Genomic DNA, 12,559 nt, shown 5'->3' on the forward strand with positions numbered 1-12,559 from the left:
TAGGAAATTGTTTCCGTTAGGCGAGGAGACTAGGACCCATGGACACAGCCTTAAAATTAGAGGGGGTCAATTCAGAACAGAAATGCGGAGACATTTCTTCAGCCAGAGAGTGGTGGGCCTGTGGAATTCATTGCCACAGAGTACAGTGGAGGCCGGGATGCTAAATGTCTTCAAGACAGAGATTGATAGATTCTTGATGTCACGAGGAATTAAGGGCTATGGGGAGAATGCTGGTAAGTGGAGTTGAAATGCCCATCAGCCATGATTGAATGGCGGAGTGGACTCGATGGGCCGAATGGCCTTACTTCCACTCCTATGTCTTATGGTCTTATGGGAGCCACAAGGTGGAATCTTCCCAGCCGCAGAATTATATGAGTCATGGTAAGAAAGTTGGGAAATATCGGGTGAGATTTCAACCAAGGATTTAACGTCAAGACCTATTAACCAACAAATATTGGACAGCAAAATGAAATTCTTGCTAGTGAATGGAGAGAGGCCTATTTGCAGGGACTACCATTTATTATTGCTTCATTACTTGCCTCATTAATATGCAGTTACCCATTCTTCTACCTGCTAGTACAAACTAGACACCCAGAATTTTCGACATAACCATCGCGCAGTTACCTAAAGATTCCAGTCCACAGGTTGTGACTCTGTCCTATCTTGGACATGCAACTCCACATTTTGGAACACTCCATGAATCTTCACATTTGACATGAACCAGCCTCACTGCATTATCTTGGCACACCTCTGATATTGACTATTTCTGTACAGGGATAACTTCCCATTTCATGGAATGGACATAGCTACCTATTTCACTGCTCACTTTCTTAATGGTGACTCAGTTTGCGCCTACTTTGACACTCTCAGCATCCCTGCCTTGCCTTTACTTTGCCTTGCTTTCTCATGCTTTGTCCCCTCAGCCTACAGTACTTTTGTCTTTCTCTATTGTACAGCACATAGACAAAGCCGGGAAGCTACTCATGGTTATAGTAGACATCTGTCTAGGTCATATTACTGTATGACACTGTGCTATATCAGTTTCATGTAAATATCAAACATGCAGTGGCCTAGCGGTATTCTCATTAGACTAATAATCCTGAAAGTCAGCTCACAGCAGATAATGCAATTTTAATTCAATAAAAGAATCTAGAGTTAAGAATCTAATGGTGAACATGAAACCATTGTCAATTGTCAGAAAAAAAACTGTTAACTAATGGCATATATGTGATTCCAGCTGCACAACAATATGGTTGACTCTCAATTGCCCTCTGAAATGGCCTAGCAAGCCATTCAATTGTATTAATCATTACAAAGTCACAAAGAAATGAAACAAGACAGACCACATAGTGTCTGCCTAGGTACTGGAAAAGACAATGGCAGATACGGGCCTGTTGACCCTGCAAAGCCCTCCCTAGAAGCAGCTGGTGAGTTGGTTCCAAAATTGGGAGAGCTGTCTCACAGACTTGTTAAGTAACAGCCTGAAATAGTCAAACTCTCAGCATCATATAGACAATGGCCCAGACATCACCATCCCTGGATACATCCTATCCCACTGGCAGGATGGGCCTAGCAGACGTGGCAGCACAATGGTATACGGTTGTTCTGGGAATCTTCGACAGAGATTCCAGACCGCATGAAATCTCATGGCTTTGGGTTAAACATGGGCAAGGAAACCTCTTGCTGAATACCATGTACAGCCCTCCTTTGGCTGACAAATCAATATTCTTCCTTGTTGACCAATACTTGGAGAAAGCACTGAGGGTGGCATGGGTGCAAAACATACTCTGGGGGATTTCAACCTCCACCAACAAGAGCGGCTTTGCAGCAGTGCCACTGATCAAGTTGGTCAGGTCCTAAAGGTCAACAGCAGGTGGTGAGGGAACCAACAAGAGGGAAAAGCATACTTGACCTCATCCTTATCAATCTGTCAGCTGTAGATGCATCTGTCCATGAGAGTGTTAATTAGAGTGACCATTGCACAGTCCTTCTAGAGACAAAGTCCTGCCTTCACATTTGAGGATAAACTCCATTGTGTTGTGTGGCACTATTGCCATGCGAAATGGGACAGACCTCCAACATATCTAGCAATTCAAGATAGGTCATCCATTAGATGGTGTCAGCCATCAATAGCAGCGGAATTGTACTCCAGTACAATCTTCAGTGCCATGGCCTGGCAATATCCCTTAATCATTACCATCAAGCCAGGCAGAGAAAGTGAGGACTGCAGATGCTAGAGATCAGAGTAAAGAGGGTGGTGCTGGAAACGCACAGCAGGTCAGGCAGCATCCAAGGAGCAGGAAAATCAACATTTCAGGCATAAGCCCTTCATCAGCAATGAGGCTTGTGGGCTGGGGGTCTGAGAGATAAATGGGAGGGGTTGCGGCTGGCGGGGGGGGGGGGAGGTAGCTGGGAATGTGATAGGAACATGAGGTGATGGGGAGGGGGGAGAGCAAGATAAAAGTATGAAAGTTCAGAGAGAAGGGTAGAGTGGATAAGTGGGAAGGAAGATGTACAGGTCAAGAGGGCGGTGCCGAGTTGGAGTCTTGAGATTTGGATATGTGAGGGGAGAGGAAATTACTAAACTGAAATCTACAGTGATCCCGTGTGTTTGTAGGGTCCCAAGGTGGTAGATGAGGCATTCTTCTTCCAGGCATTGGGTTGTTAGGGTTTGGTGGTAGAGGAGGCCAAGGACCTCCTTGGTGGAGTGGAAGGGGAATTCAAAGTGTTCAGCCACGTGGTGGTTGGTTGGTGCAGGTGTCCCAGAGATATTCTCTGAAACAATCTGCAAGTTGGCATCCTGTCTCCCCAATGTAGTGGGGACCACATCGGGTGCAGCAGATACAGTAGATGGCATGTGGAAGTACAGATAGTTTTCTGTGCCATCTTCCTTCCTATCTGCTCCATCCTATCATCCTTCCTCCCCGCTACCTTCATCTACCTATCACATTCCCAGCTACCTTTCCCCTCAGCCCCACCCCCCACACATTGATCTCTCAGCTCCTCTCCCCCCAAGCCTCATTCCTGATTGGATTAGATTCCCAACAGTATAGAAACAGGCCCTTTGGCCCAACAAATCCACACCAACCCTCCGAAGAGTGGTCCACCCAGACTAATTTCCCTACTCTATATTTACCCTGACTAATGTACCTAACGCTATGGTCAATTTAGCGTAGCCATTTCATCTAACCTGCACATCTTTGGATTGTGGGAAGAAATCCACACAGACATTGGGAGAATATGCAATGGTGGGAATCGAATCTGGGTCCCAAGTGCTGTGAGGCAGCAGTGCTAACTGCTGAGCTACTGTGCCGCTCCATTGATGTGCTTATGCCCGAAATGTTGATTCTCCTACTCCTCCAATGTTGCCTGACCTGCTGTGCTTTTCCAGCAGCACACTCTCATCAAGCCAGGAGATCAACCGTGTTTCAATGGAAAGAGTGGAGGAGGGCATGCCAGGAGCACTGCCTGGCATTCCTGAATTGCAGGTGTCGACCTAGTGAAGCTACTAAGTAGGACTGCTTGCATACCAAACAGCATAAGCAGCAAGTGATAGATAGAGCTATGCAATCCCACAACCAATGGATCAGATTTAAGCTCTACAGTCCTGCCATATCTAGTCATGAATGGTGGTGGACAATTAAACAACTCACTGAAGGAGCAGGCTCTACAAAATATCCCCATCCTCAGTGACGCAAGAGCCCAACATACCAGTGCAAAAGATAAGGCGAATCACTTGAAGTAATTTCAGTCAGATGTGTTAAGTGGGTGATCCATTGCGGCCTCCTCCAGTGGTCCCCAGTATTAGTCTTGAACTTGGGGTAGCACAGTGGCTCAGTGGTTAGCACCGCTGCCTCACAGCACCAGGGACCTAGGTTCGATTCCAGCCTCGGGGAAACTGTGTGGCGTTTGCATATTCTCTGTGTCTGTGTGGGTTTCCTCCAGGTGTTTCTGTTTCCTCCCACAGTCCAAAGATGTGGACTAACACTGCTAAGCATAGTGTTAGGTGCATTAGTCAGAGGGAAATTGGTCTAGATGGGTTATACTTCGAAGGTTCAGTGTGCACTTGTTGGGCTAAAGGGCCTGTTTCCATATTGCAGGGGAATCTAATCTAATTTCATTAATCTATATGATATCAAGAAATTCCCTGCCCAGTGAAGCAGTTGAGGCCATCTCGTTGAATGTTTTTAAGGCAAAGAAATTTTTTGAACAGTAAAGGAATTAATGGTTATGGTGAGTAGGCGGGTAAATGGAACTGAGTCGATATAAAGATAAGCCATGATCTTATTGAATGACAGAGCAGGTTCATGGGGCCAGATGGTCTAGGCTTGCTCTTATTTCTTACATTCTTATGAAACTATTGGAGGCACTGCATAATGCAAACGCTATGACACTGATAACGTTCTGGCAATAGTTCTGAAGACTTGTGCTGCAGAACTGACCACTCCCCAAACTAAGCTCTTCCAGTATAGTTACAACAGGGGCATCTATTCAATACATTGGAAATTTGCTCAGGTATGTCGTGTATATAAAAAGCAGGACAAATCCAAACAAGCCAAATTTGGCCCCATCAGTCTACTATCCATCATCAGTAAAATGATGGAAGGTGTCATCAATAGTGCTGTCAAGCAACATCTCAGCAATAATCTGCTCAGTGATGACCAGTTCATGTTTTGCCAGGGCTACTCAACTCCTGACCTTAGTACAGCCTTGGTTCAAATATGGGCAAAAGAGCTGAGTTCTAGTAGTAAAGTGAGAGTGTCAAGATTGCATCAAGGTGCCTGAGCAAAACTGGAATCAAAGGGCATGCTCTTTGCCGATTGGAGTCATACCAGCATAGGAAGATGGGTGGTGGTTGCTGGAGGTCAATCATTTCAATGCCAGGATATCTCTGTAGTAGTTCCTCAGGTAGTATCCGAGGCTCAACCATCTTCAGCTGCTTCACCAGTGACCTTCATGGGATGTTTGTGCAAACATCAGCAATGTTCAGCATCATTTGTGAACTCCTTATATACTGAAGTAGTCCATGTTCAAATATGGAGATGCTAGTATTGGACTGGGATAGACAAAGTCAGAGGTCACATGACACCAAGTTCTAGTCCAACAGATTTATTTGAAATTGCAAGTTTTCAGAGTGCTGCTCCTTCAGGTGAAGTTAGGCACACTCTGAAAGTTTGTGATTACACATAAGCTCGTTGGACAATAACCTGGTGTAGTGTGACTTCTGATCATCTGCAAATGCAACAATATCTGGTCAGAATCCAGGCTTGGGCTGACGTGTCAAGTAACATTTGCACTGAAACAAAGCCAGGTGATGACCATCGCCAATAAGGAACAATCTAACTGCCGCCCCTTGACATTCAAAGGTGTTATCCACACATCAACATCCTTGAGATTACTAATAAACAGAAACTCGACTGGAAACATCACATAAACACATTGCTACAAAAGCAGGTCAGAGGCTAGGAATGCTGTAGCAAGTAACTCACCTCCTGAACCCCCAAAGCCTATCCATCATCTACAAGACACAAGTCAGGAGTGTGGTGGAATATGCCCCACCTCCCTGGATGGATGCAGCTCCAACGACACGCAAGAAGCTTGACACCTTCCTGGATGAAGCAGCCATTCGATTGGCATCAAATTCATAAACATCCACTCCATCCACCCCTGATGGTCAATGGCAGCAGTATGTGCTATCTACAAGATACACTGCAGAAATTCACCAAAGATCCTCAGATGGCACCTTGCAAACTCCCGATCATTTCCATCTAGAAGGATAGGGCAGCAGATATTTGGGAACACCACTGCCCGCAAGTTCGCTTTCAAGCTACTCGCCATTCTGCCTTGGAAATATATCACCATTCCTTCACTTCCATTGGATGAAAATCCTGAAACTCCCTACTAAATGGCATTCTGATTCAACCCACGGTAGGTGGGCTGCAACTGTTCAAGACAGCAGCTCACCATCTCAAGGGCAACTAGGGACAGACCATTTTTTTTAAAAACTGGTCAGCCAGCGACATTCACATCCCATGAATGAATACATAAAGAAACAAATTAGCATATGCATCAACTGACTTGTCATGTCACATGTCTAAGAGGAATAGCCCTTTATCAAGTTAAGGGAGGCACCCTGCAGTAAAGGTATCTGCAGTCAGTCATGTGCAGTTTTGATATTGATTCAGGAACTTGAGCAGTCTACCAACCACTGAGGGTGGATAGGGTCTGGGCGCTGTAGCTCCACAACCTAGGGTGAGAGCCACCAGTTTTCCCTGTGCATCCAGTGCAACCAGTCTAAGGCGTTTGGGAAGACCATCAAGCAGCTGTGCAGATATTAGTCAATGGTCGGGTTTGAGTTTCTTTTGGGTCTGTCTGTCTAAGTCACTCAAGGGAAACCATCCCTTAAAAGTTGAGGAGTTATCTGGTCCACTCGCTAGAGAATTTATTTGTGGAAATTGGAAGAAGTATGCTGGAATGCAGAGGGGATTACTGTTGTGGAGGGAGACAACTCAGTATATAAGGAAGCAAATATTGGAGCATTGAAGGAAAAGGAATAATGCAGGAGAGGGAATAATCAACAGTCAGTGATACCCTGGCTTGCTTGGGGTGCAGTACATGATTAGCACTGACATGATGACTTGATATGTCTCTCTACTTCTTAGCCCCAGACATTTTTTTAGTTCACTTGTAAGATGTGGGTGTCACTGGCTAGCCAGTATTTGTTGCCTGTCTCCACCTTCTCAAGGGCAACTAGGGACAGGCAATAAATTCTGGCCAGCCAGGACCAACCACATGCCATAAATCAATAAGTGTCTGGGATCAAAGGAGGTAGAGAGGAGCTTTGTATAATGGGGAGATAAAGACTTTAGTGGACAATTTGGGAAAGTTCAAAGCTTATGGGGAGATGGGAGGGCTACCATGAAAGAAATGTGTGCATTTTGGGGTTATACTAATAGTAAAAGGCTGAGCCTGAGACACCTGAGGACTGCCTAATTTTTCTTCCAATGTCAAGATAACAAAATTAAAAATCAGGCAACGCCATGTTATAGTCCTACAGATTTATTTGGTAGCACTAACTTTCAAAGTGCTGCTCCTTCATCAGGTAGCCGTGGAGTGGGACCATAAGACAATTTATAGCAAAGGATTACAGAAGTCACACAACAGAAATGATATATTGAACAAACCTAGATTACTGCTAAGTCTTTCATCTTTTAGAATGGATTGCAGGTTTCAGTTCATTAATATATAAATATCAGAACTTCTTTACAGTGACATTCTTGAGATAACATAAGGTTTTATTAAAAAAGTGACATTTCAGCTCAGACAATGCTCTAAAGGTGTGAGATTAGAGTCTGTCTGTACCCCAATCTTGAGTCAGACTGGTTCTATTTCCAAAATGGAATTACAAAATATTGTATGGATTGATTGCCAGCAGATTGTGCGCTTTTTGAGCAAAATAGAATGTATCTGGAAATATAATTTTGCTATTGCAAATTCACATCATAACTTGTGTATGTGTGTGTGTGCGCATGAGAGAGAGCACATGAAGGAGTGTGTGTTTGCGCATGTGTGTGTGTGTGATGAAGTATAAGCCTGTGAGAGTGTGGGAGGATGTGTGTATGAGAGAGGGTCTGCATGAGTGTGTGAGCATGTAAGTGTGTCTATGTATGTGTGCTTGAGCATGTGAGAGAGTGTATAGTGTAGTGGGTCATCTGTAGTATGACATGAACCCAAGGTCCCAATTGAGACCATCCTCATGGGTACCGAACCTGGCTATCAGCCTCTGCTCAGCAACTTTGCGTTGTTGCGTGTCCTGAAGTCCACCTTGGAGGATGGTCACCTGAAGATCCGAGGCCTAATGTCCCTAGCATCAGACAAGTGGGGCACCATAGCGGTGTAGGATATAATAAATAATGGCAAGGTTAGAATGTAGCATGAGAAAATTTGCTAGGTATCATAAAACTCAACAAAAATTAATCTTCACAGATTTCTCGTTAAATTCAACCTTCAAAATCTATTCACTATAAACTCAGAGTGCTTGCATTGCATCCAAACATGAATACTTTGAACATTCATAAAATGTTCTAAAGCTTCTCTAACGGTCACCATACAGGCTTATTGTCAGGCAGGTTCCAAAACAGATCACATGTTCCCTTCCTTTGCCCCAAATTTAAAGATACAATTCCAAAGGATAATAATCATATAAATCTCACAGTTATAACATTATTACATCTGACAACAAGTAATGAATTTTTGAACTTCTCCAGTCAGATTTCCGCTTTTGGTTCAGAAAAGGTGTGGATGGAATCTTCATCAGAATGAAAACAAACCATTTAGAGAAAACTTTGGTAAGAACTACTTTGTAGTAATTATGTTCTCTCTGATACAGAATTTTAAAACTACAATATTTACTTTTCTTATGTAATATTTAAAGTGTTTTAGGATGCAACTCACTACTACAGGGGTTATTATTTCAACCTGTTACACATGAAACTGCAATTTAACTCCCCAGTGGGAAGAAACTGCTCTCTCTCACTCACCCTCTCTCTCTCTCGCTCTCACTCCTGCCCCCCCCCTCCCTCCCTCCCTTTACCTATTCTCGATAGCATTAGTTATTTGAGGGATCTGAACAGGGTAGATACCCAGGGCATGTTTCCTCTTTGTGTGGAAATGTAATACTAGGGGATGTACTTTAAGAATAAGAGGTCTACCCTCTAAGTCTGAAATTAGAAGAAATTCCTTCTCCCAGAATCTTGTACAGTATGGAATTCCCTCCCCCTGAATGTAGCCTGGATCTTTAAATTTATGCTGGGCCAGGTTAATAGATTTTTGATAGACAAAGGAATCATGGCTTTTGTGGTACTGACGTGAAAGTGAAGCTGACCCACCACCAGATCAGCAATGGTCTTACTGAATGGTGGAGCAAACTCACAGGTCCATTGGTCTACTTCTGTTCTTAGGTCCTGTGTTTCTAGATGTGATTTTCGAATAACATTACTTGCTGTGAGTTGCAATATATAGTGTTGTAATACAAGGAATTTACATGGTAATTTGAAATACTTGCAGATTGATGAGCCTATGGAATTCTCTGCCACAGAAGGCAGTTGAGGGTAAAACATTTAATGTTTTCGAAAAAGGACGTTGAGATAGTTATTAGAGCCAAATGGATCAAAGGGTATGGGGTGAAAGTGAGAACAAGATACCAAGTAGGATAATCACAGTTTAAAAATAAGGCCTACCTTCTAAAACAGAAATCAGGAGAAATTTCTTCTTCTGTAAACTTGTTATAACGTGGAATTCTCTTCCCCAGAAGGTAGTGCAGGCTGGGTCTTTTAACTTGCACTGGCCTAAGTTCATAGTTTTTGATAGACAGGGGAATCAAGGTTTAAGTGAGATTGATAGGGAGGTGGAGCTGAGCCCACCACCAGATCAGCCAACGTTTTATTGAATGTTGGAACAAACTCAAACTGCCAATGGTCTACTTTTGCTCCTAAGTCCTGGTGTTCCTAGATGTAACTTTCTTGTAATATTTCTGTTATAAGTTGCAATATGCTGTTATTTTAAAAATCTGTGTCATACAAGAAATTTACATGATGACTCAAAACATTTGCAGAGTGGTGAGCTTGTGGAAATACCTGCCACAGAAAAGCAGTTGAGGCCAAGGCATTGAATGTTTTCAAGAAGCATCGTGATACAATTCTTAGGGCCAAAAGATATGGGGTGAAATTGAGAACAGGGTACTGAGTAGGTCGATCAACCGTGATCATATTTAATTGTGCTGCAGCTCAAAAAAACTGAATGGACTACCCTGTTTGTATTAACTGTGCTTGTTTCTGTACAATGAGAATCCTATATTGGACTTAAGTTAACACATTACAGGTTATTGGGCTTCTGGAGATGAGGCATTGCATCAGTTTTAAACATCAACAGATCCCTGAGAGGACTGAACATAATGCTGGATAGTTTTCCTGTGGAAGGGCTAGTTATGACAAATAAGGTATACAAGATCTAGCCTGCATGATGGGACTTGTGTTTATTTGTGTTTCACCAGCTCCAGTTTTAACCTATTGAGGATCTAAAATTTGAATTTAGGCTGTTGTCAGAAGCAACAAGTATATGTAGATTTTTATTAACCAAAAAATGGCTTTTCAATTTAAAATAATACAACAAAATAGCTGAAAGTAATGATTTGACTCTGTGAACTTATCCTGCTGCAAGATAAAACAGTGGATTTTTCATAATATGAATCACAAGACAGTGATTTGGTATTCGAACTATCCTTGAACTAGCAAACATGGGATAATTTTCTGTGAGAAACAATCTGTTTCCCAGGAAATAATCATTGGATTAACCTGCTGTAAATCATGTCACCATATTACATTGATTAGTCTTTTCTTGTAATTAAGGCTGTGCTGTCTCTTAAAAAACATATAAATAATGTGTAATTGTCAAATGTAATTGCGCCATTTCTCCATGGAGCACAGAAGCTTTTAACCTCTGTTGCTGGACAAAGCTATGCCAGGCTGCCTTAATTTATTAAACTGGTAACCTTGCTTTAAACAGACCGTACTTCTCGTGATTCTTTTGACTGATCTCAAACCAAGGAGACCCGCTGGAAGGGTTCAAATCTTCATTTGGTTCCGTGACTCTTGGTTCAGCACGGATAGATCGTGGACAGCGGTGTGAGAGCCTCGAGTGCTTCACTATTGAGTGTTGAGGAATGTGGCCGCCCAGACATAACTATTTTATATGCGTTTGGTTTTTCTCCTCATTCGTGTCCGACCTGACCCCTCACTGTCTATTTTCTACTCCAACCTGAAAAGATCCTTCTTAGCAAGGGAAGGATTAAGAGAACTTATATTTAAAATGGGGGTAAGAATAAGTGAGGTTTGGACCTTTTTATATTGATGGAGTGCGACTTTTTATTGTTAGTTGGTGATTCTCGAAGCTGTTGAGCTCCGACCCTTTTTATTGGCGGTTGGTGATTTTCGGAAGCTGTGGAGCGCCGACATTTTTATAATGGCGGTGTTTGATTTTTAAGGTATGGTGATTTAAGGTTAATCTGCTTAAAATAGGTAGAAAGGCGGTCTGGAACCTTCTCAGAATTTAGTTGGATTGGCGTTGTCTAAATTAATACCTAAATTGTTCTGTGAAATAAAGAAGTATCCTGATATATTATAACGAAACTGTCAGGGTTTTAGAATGTCAAGAATGTTCTGCAGAAGTCATTAGTATTGTTGATCGTTCTCAGGCTGTTGTTTAATATAAGTTTTATGTCGGGTTTATTTCGTATCAGTTCAGCTTGGCTTGCCTTGCCTTGCTGCTTGTTTTTTTTTCTGTTCGATTTGGTGTTTGCTCTCTGTTTATGAAATATGGAGGGCATTTGATGCCTTTGTAGTGTAAAAAAGAAAACTGGCTAGGAACTAAAAATGCTGTTAGAAATGTTGAAACAATTCTTGCTACTCAGCCACAAGATACAAGTGCGAGTACTCAACAGGGTCCTATGTCCGGATAGAAAGTGCTGCTGAAAGAATTTTACGATTTATAAAATTAGTAATAGAGAATTTGCTTGCCCCAGATTATGACAGGTGAAACCGCATTTGTTAAGCCCTGGACCCACAGTGAAGTCCGCGTCATGCTTCACAATGTCCCCGATCCGTTCGAATGTCCAACATTAGTTTTAATTGGCTGGTACAAATTTGCTGTGGACTTTTAATGAATTTCCAGTACAGGACACATTGGGCAACTATTAAAGACTCCGATGTGGGCGAATGTAGAGGCACCAAAAACTAGCCTAGAAAATATTGTTAAAATCACAAATGGAACGGGTGAGAAGTATTTAGATTTTGCACGCTTGGTTAAGCAACAATGTGCCATAGCCAGGATTTATGAGATTAAACTCCCAAGTGTGTGTGATTTCCCTACAGCTCGTAGAAAGTTTAACCCTTTGTGATTCGTTGTGAATGCACATTTTCTTTGGTGATTGAATGTTTGTGCTTTGTTCCCTGGAGCTCGAGATCTGGGACTGTTTTGAACCTGATTTGGAAATTTACCATGATTTCTTTTAAGGTTAAGAATCTTTCAGTGATTATGAAATAAAATATTAACTCTTGTTCTTTTTACAGGTCATTACTGCCCTCCTGTCAGTTTCTAACTAATCTCTTTTTAAAAAAATTCTTATATGAAAGCCAACTTTATTCGATTTCAAATCAGTTTAATACCGAGGAAGACAATATTATCTTTTCCTTGTTTCAGACTCGTTAGTTTCCATTTAATTTTAAGACTGCTGTGTTCCATTGATTATTGGTAAGGCCAATTGTAGTCTTATTGAGGGAGTTTTAATTTAACATCAGGTTGTGAAAAATCATGTAACAAAATTAATATCCTATGGTTAATATATATTTATGTATTTATTTATTAATATATATTTCATGACCTATAGCATTGTAAATGAGCAATGACTGGTCAGGACCATTAATGAAACCTAATCTTGGATTTAACTTAAGAGAAGAAAACTGGATAATTATAATGGATTTCAAAGTTGGGAACTGTATACATT

The sequence above is a fragment of the Hemiscyllium ocellatum genome, chromosome 10 (genome assembly GCF_020745735.1).
Source record: "Hemiscyllium ocellatum isolate sHemOce1 chromosome 10, sHemOce1.pat.X.cur, whole genome shotgun sequence".
NCBI lineage: Eukaryota > Metazoa > Chordata > Chondrichthyes > Orectolobiformes > Hemiscylliidae > Hemiscyllium > Hemiscyllium ocellatum.